Source organism: Macrobrachium nipponense, chromosome 10 (assembly GCF_015104395.2).
Source record: "Macrobrachium nipponense isolate FS-2020 chromosome 10, ASM1510439v2, whole genome shotgun sequence".
Classification (NCBI taxonomy): Eukaryota; Metazoa; Arthropoda; class Malacostraca; order Decapoda; family Palaemonidae; genus Macrobrachium; species Macrobrachium nipponense.
In genome coordinates, this window is record NC_087204.1 from 62,707,087 (window position 1) to 62,714,586 (window position 7,500).

A 7,500-nucleotide genomic window follows, 5' to 3' on the forward strand; every position below is an offset into this window, starting at 1 on the left:
AAAGTTGATTTCATTGTGTAAGTTGTTCGTTGGCGGGAATCCGCCTTTCAGTTCATGTATTTACTACGTAGTTTAATTTTTTGATAAAATCCGGGTTCACAATTTTATCACAAAATTAAACTATGTAAATTTAACAAAATACATGAACAACTTACAAAATGAAGTCAACTTTAAAATAGTTGACAACGAGGTCCCAAATGCACACAAGGACAAGGCAGGGCAGTTTTAAAAAATCGTGGGAAAAAAATCTCGCGACCTCGGTCTCCAGGATCCTGTCAGTCTCTAAAAGTTTCACATAAAAAACCTTATTTGTGCAACATTTTACCTATTCGATTTCTCCAATACCAATATTCACATGAACTACAATATTTCATATGTCCAAAATCGTATTCACCGCTTAAATCTATGGAGGGATATTTATTAAATCATATTTCAAATTGTAAAAAAGGCAATTATCCCTATGTATTCATAGTAAATTGTCGCTACGACCTGTTTGCGTGACATCACAAAATCACATGCTCAAATGAGTCCCAAACTCGTCGCTAGAGTGGGACTACCTTGCCATCACTATATCGGGATATTTATATGTAAAATTTACGTTACAAAAGTCTTTTCATTACAGGGTGGTTGCACAATTTGTAAGTTACTTTCCAAAATCTTCTGACTGGTGGCTGTATCCTGTCTTTTTTTCTCTCCAACAACCAAATGCTTACTATACTGGTAGTTTTTTACGCATGCTCTCTCTCTCTCTCTCTCTCTCTCTCTCTCTCTCTCTCTCTCTCTCTCTCTCTCTCTCTCTCTCTCTCTCTCTCTCATGAACATGACTTCCTCATGATTCTAATCAGTGTATGTAAGTGTAATTTTCTTTGTACATTTCGTATGAGAGAGAGAGAGAGAGAGAGAGAGAGAGAGAGAGAGAGAGAGAGAGAGAGAGAGAGAGAGAGAGAGAGAGACTATTTTAGAGAAAGTGTACCATGATAAGGTGTTGAAGAGAGAGAGAGAACAATATACAATGTACGTATTTTCTTTCAAGGATACTTGTCAAAATTTAGCGATATAGCTTTGCTTCAGTCTAATTATTGTTTGTAAGTGCAGTTATATTTGTTCATGGTACACATGTGTTCGTGAGTGTGATAGAGAGACAGGGTATTCGGAGTGCTAGATTATTTGAGAGAAAGTGTGATGAGATATTAAAGGTTGTTGGCAAGAGAGAAAAAAAAACAGGTATGTACTGTTGTTTCCTCTCAAAAAGGAGCTATAAACCTTCAGCTTTATTTTAATTATATCTGTAAGAGTAATTCCCTATATTCCTGAAATATGTGTGTGTGTGTGTGTGTCAGAGAGAGAGAGAGAGAGAGAGAGAGAGAAGAGAGAGAGAGAGAGTGAACATTTGAAGAATAGTTCTATCCCTAGGGGGAAAAGATCACTTTTCAAAGTTGAGAAGGAGCACTGATTATTCACTTTTGTAATCTTTTTTTCTCTCTCCCCCACGGTCAGGCTAATATCTACAGCATCTGAATACATAATTCGTTGATTAGATCAACAAATGTATAATTGAACTTCTTACAAAACGAGTCCATGCTGTCCCTTTTCTTACTTGAGATCGAACGTGGGTTCCCTTGCAATCTGACCAATTGAAAATACTTACGCCGTGAAAGGAAAAAATATTTTCCTTTAGATGTATATCAATGATAGCGTCTATATTATTATTTATCAGTTATTACTCCCCAAGTAGAGCGACATACATACATACATATATATATATATATATATATATATATATATATATATATATATATATATATATATATATATATATATATATATATATATATATATATATATATATATATATATATATATATATATATATATATATGTATATACATACATGATACACATAGGGATATTGTCCATTATAAATATATATGTATATATATAATAATGAGATGACAATTATCATCTCGTTGTCATTTTAAAAGGTAGCGATGGACCAAGAACGGCAGGCAACTGGTAATTGGTAGCACGTTCTCTCTCTCTCTCTCTCTCTCTCTCTCTCTCTCTCTCTCTCTCTCTCTCTCTCTCTCTCTCTCTCTCTCCCTTATCTAAGGTCATCAAATCAGAGTCGTGAATTACAAAAATATGCATTTATTCAAAAGCAAAGTACTAACTGAATAACTCAAATTCTTAACAGAATGATTAAATGAAATGTTAACTCAAAGTCCAAATAACCCAGATAACCCTCGGTAATCAATCAAACACTAACATTAGTTTAGCCATAACACTAGTCACAGTCAACATAGTAATTAAGTCAGTACACCATTTCTACAATGAACAATCCCCATTCTTCTCCAGAAACATTTCCCCTCTTCCGGAATCGCCTGTTAGAAGACAGGAGAACACTGGTAAGCACAATATCATAATCAAAGGTCATATAAACAGAGTATCTTTGAAATAAATATTCAAATACAATCCAGCCACACTTTGGCCAACATAAAGAAAAGGCTTACCCATTTCAGCACAGTTGCATTGTCACTCAATAAAAACACTTTGGCAGAGCCATCCTGGCTCTGCTTTCTCTCTGTAACAGTCTCCCCTTCATGGTAACAATACATTTCATTATGTAGGGGGAAAAGTGCACACATACGTACGAACCCACACTCAGTGTTCACGCCTATAATAAACTGCTTAAGTCCAGTTTCAAAGTCACCTCTACATCAAGCTCTCATAGCGAGAGGACAAGGCACTGATTTGCTAAGACAGCACTCTTGATCACACCACCCAAAGAAAGATGCATTATCATTCCTAAGCTGTCACTCGAACACTGTCTCCAGGGAAGTTAAATTGCTGATTCTCTACATTCTAAGAAACGTCATAGCATATCACATTATATATTATTTATAATATATCATAGCAAATACCCCTTTTTATGTTACAGATTGCTCGGCCACCTCTATAGCTAGCGCCAGCCTAGCCACAGGTCACATAAAACAGCTCTTACATATAAAAAACACATTGGCCGGCTCATTAAACACTATGATAATTGCACGTCTGGCAGTACAACGTCAATCATACGCCATTTCGAACAGCTTGCATATGGGCTATAATAACAGTTGAAAATATCTCCTCATCTTGAACTTTCTCACACTCCCGTGTATGTGATTGGTCTGCAGCTGTACAGACACGTGAAACATGCTGTAGAAAGGCGAAACGTCTCCCCGCGGAAGACAACTGGTGACTCCCGTAGTCCAAAAGCGCTGTAGAACCCCGAACACTCGTAAAATTCTCTCATGTGGGCAAACATCAGCAACATCTCTGCAACAGTGGTTGAAGGGCGTTCTTGCTAGCGTTGGGGAACAATGTTTATGGTGTTGCAGTATGTCAGTCATGTCATCGGTCAATTAAAGAAAAATTAACCCCAGACATACTTCTGTCAAGTAATGACCTCAAAAATTCTAAGAAATTATTATCTGAACTCCTTCCCATTAACCCCATTTAATATGACCACTAATATGACCACTGAACTAATTTCTAACTAAAACTCGTGAAGGAACGTAGGATCGCTAAATCCTAAATCTCTATCATAACCCTGCAAAGAAAAATATCAAATTCTCCAACCCAATTCTCCAACAATATAAAAAAAAAAGGCTTGCCAAATTCACACAAGTCAACACACACCCCAGAACTCACAGAAACTATACAGAGCTCTGTCATCGCATTTCAAACTCACAAATTCTCACAAGAAAAAAAAAGTAATGAGCCCGAGAAAAAAAAAACACACGTAACAAACCCAGCCCAGGTTATCACTAAAAATGATAACCTGGAATTTGTCATCGCAACAATTTCATCAATCGGAAGCGATGGAAACAACCCCCTTACACAGATACATCTCCGTAGGAAGCCAGAATCAGCATCTCTCAGAATAGTGCAAAACTCTGAGTAATCAACACTGAAGGAAAGGAGTCAGCAACCGGACTCATCATGGCATTATCAGTAAAAATCCACCTGTGAACACGTCAGGTGCTCGAACTGCAGCATAGATTTGTCTAGTCAGACTTGCAACTTCAGAAACCCATGATTCTCAAAAAGCCCCATATAATCACATTTGCCGAAATTATCTCCAATGTTGCCCAAAAATTGTCCTTAAAGATATAACTCCCACATGACACAGCCCAATTATGTAACACAAATTATCACCTATTTGGGATATTAACTACGGTAAACTCACAATTCAGCAATTATATGCCGCCAAAAATAACCCGCTGGTGAATATAAAAAATGCGACATCTCCATAAGGACTCATAAAACTGCAATGCAATAATGCCACTCGCCAAAGATTAATGCTACCCACATATATATCACCATGTTAATAATAATACCACCCAGGTAACAAAAATAATTCCCCTCCATTTCGCCAATAACCCCATAACACCATATTCCCTCCATTTCACTAATAACCCCATGTGGAATAAAATCAAGTCTCCAAAAAATATTATATCTCCAAGCAGGATAATAAAAAATGTAACTCCATCTCCGAAAAATGCACTCAAAGCATCTAGCTGATACACTCGAAAATATTGCTCCATATCTCCTCACAAACGTTTCTATTTGCAACAAAAATGGCTGCAAAAATAATTGAACTAAACATAGCTGTCACCGCTATAGGCCTAAACTATGGAATACTTCCAACAAAAAAAAAATAAAAAATATCAAATGGCCCAAAATATTATATCTCCAATTCTCCAGTAAAATAGTCCCAAGAAGCCTCTCTAAGGAGCTCAAAGTTACAGTCAAAAACTATAAACTCTCTGTTTAGCATAACTGCCGAGAAAGGGCAAAAACTCGGCAAATAAATTGCCCAGGAAATTCTAGAAAAAATCAGTGTGCCATAACTCATTACAACAAAACTTCAAATTCAAAGTGTCTAAGCAAAGACTTCACCTCGGCACTGGCTACTAGAAACTTAACCAAGTTTCCTATCTCTGGCAAAATTGCTACAAACACAATTGTGCAAGAGGCCAACAATTTCCGGAACACAAATATCCAGAGAACAAAAAATGTAGTGCCATTATGTAGACATGCAGAAATGCAAAAATTCTCCCCTAAATTTCATTGCAGCATCAAACGGCTGAAATTATCAACACATTCCCAACAATGACTCCAAGTCACCAACTGAGATATTGAAAAAAAGAAATCTACACAAACTGCTCGGAGAGAAAAATAAATTCAAATTCGCCCATGATAAAGAAAAACTTACGTCATCGATGGCTAACGTCCAAAAAAAGGGAAAAAGAAAAATCAACGGCACTGTTAACCGTTCCCGTGACACCTGTAACATCTGTGACTCACGTAGACTTAAAGCAATCATCTGCTGAACTCATAAAAAAGAAAAACAAAAAATGTGTCGTTAGTACCCCCCATATCCACAAAACATCACCACCCTTAGTCATCATTACAACACCCATGTTAATATAAAAAATAAAACCAGTATCAGAATTCGCCAGTATCAGTTGTATCCCCAGTATTAGCAAATATCAGTACTCCCCCAATATTAGCACTCGCCAGTATCACCAAAATTAGTGCTCACCCATTCACCAGTATTAGGTATCAGAATCACCAACTATCAGTACTCGCTAGTATCACCAAAATTCACCAAAATTACTATCACCCCCCATAAAATCATTGGCACATTCCCCAAAAATTATTAACACCATGAACTCTGACAGAATCCCCATAAATATCTCCAGTAATGATAATAATCCTCCATAGTAATTCTACTTAAATATCTCCCCGTATTAATAATTCTCCATAGTAATTCTCCATAAAATATCTCCAGTAAGGCTTTAATATTGCCATTCGCCAGTATTCATCGCCATTGCCATACCCCCATAACTCCAATATCAACACCATTCAACATCACCAATCATCACCATTTAGCAGCACCAAACACCCATTCATCACCAATGGCATCACCATTTGACATCACTAGATACAACACCAATCATCCCCATTTTAAAATAATCTCCATATCCCAAACATACCCCCATTATAAAGTAATCTCTGTATCCCCATTTATAATTATGCCCTCTAACATTGCGTAAAAGTATTCTCCAAAGCATAAGGAAAACTTGCACCAAATTCATATGCATTTCATTTCATTTTCTCTCCACCCCAAAGAAAGAAAAGAAATCTTTCTAAAAGAAACCCTACGGGCATATCATATCATCTCCCAGTGGCTATCAGCTGATATGATGGCATTGAACTTTCCTATTCAAGGCCAAACTTACCCCCATTACCCTGACACAAAGAAAAAAAAGAAGTTCACCCCCCCGTCAAGCATTCCCCCATGGAAGCATCCCACTAGTCTCTCTTGGGCACTACCCCTCAGTCGCTCAGCAAAAATTGCGCTGAGTGCGTATACATGAGCGAGCGCTCTGTCTCCAAGGGCCATAAAAATGCAATCCAAGCATCCCCAAGAACTGAACTGTATGTATGAAAAACTTTTACACGTATACATGTGTGTCAAAACCAAGACAAATGCATCTCCTTTAACATGTGCCAAGAAAAAAAACACATCGCATTCTGCTTCCATGGAAAAAAATGGTACTCTAAACTAATTTTCTAACTCGAAAAAATGATTCACAAACAAAGGCAAAAAACAATAATATCACACTCACATCTTCAAATGAGAGAATACCCGAGCGCCAAACCGAGCACGCTTCCGTATCAACACACGAATACACACATACTCGAACGACTCATTATTCGGGCGATAAAACACTGGCAACCCACACTTAAAGTCCAACTGAGTGACACATAGCTCGCAATGTCTCGCGACTGATGAATATTCTGACCCTAGTCAAATTTTTCCCTCCCAGTACCACATCCAACGGCTGAACAATTCTTAACTCCCGTCACTTATCAACTGAAATCTAACACATTCCCACAACCAGAATCTTTGAAAACAGCATCTTATAGCTGCTATTAATCTCACAAAAGGCTTAATATTGTTCAAACACCGCTTGCCACCACTAATAACGAGATGACAATTATCATCTCGTTATCATTTTAAAAGGTAGCAATGGACCAAGAACGGCAGGCAACTGGTAATTGGTAACATATTATCTCTCTCTCTCTCTCTCTCTCTCTCTCTCTCTCTCTCTCTCTCTCTCTCTCAATTCTCAATAACTGTCTCTCTCCCTTCTCTAAGGTCATCAAATCAGAATCGTTAATTACAAAAATATACATTTATTCAAAAGCAAAGTACTAACTGAATAACTCAGATTCTTAACAGGATGATTAAATGAAATGTTAACTCAATGTCCAAATAAGCCAGACAACCCTTGGTAATCAATCAAACACTAACATTAGCTTAGCCATACCACTAGGCACAGTCAACATAGTAATTAAGTCAGTACACCATTTCTCCAATGAACAATCCCCACTCTTCTCCAGAAACATTTCCCCTCTTCCAGAATCGCCTGTTAGAAGACAGGAGAA

At 37.3% G+C, this 7,500-nt stretch overlaps 1 protein-coding gene across 9 annotated transcripts in view; it reads left to right on the plus strand.

Moving 5' to 3' along the window:
* The window catches only part of LOC135223644 (unconventional myosin-XVIIIa-like), a 1,035,943-nt gene that overhangs the window by 941,381 nt on the left and 87,062 nt on the right, over positions 1–7,500 (plus strand). The window lies entirely within an intron of this gene.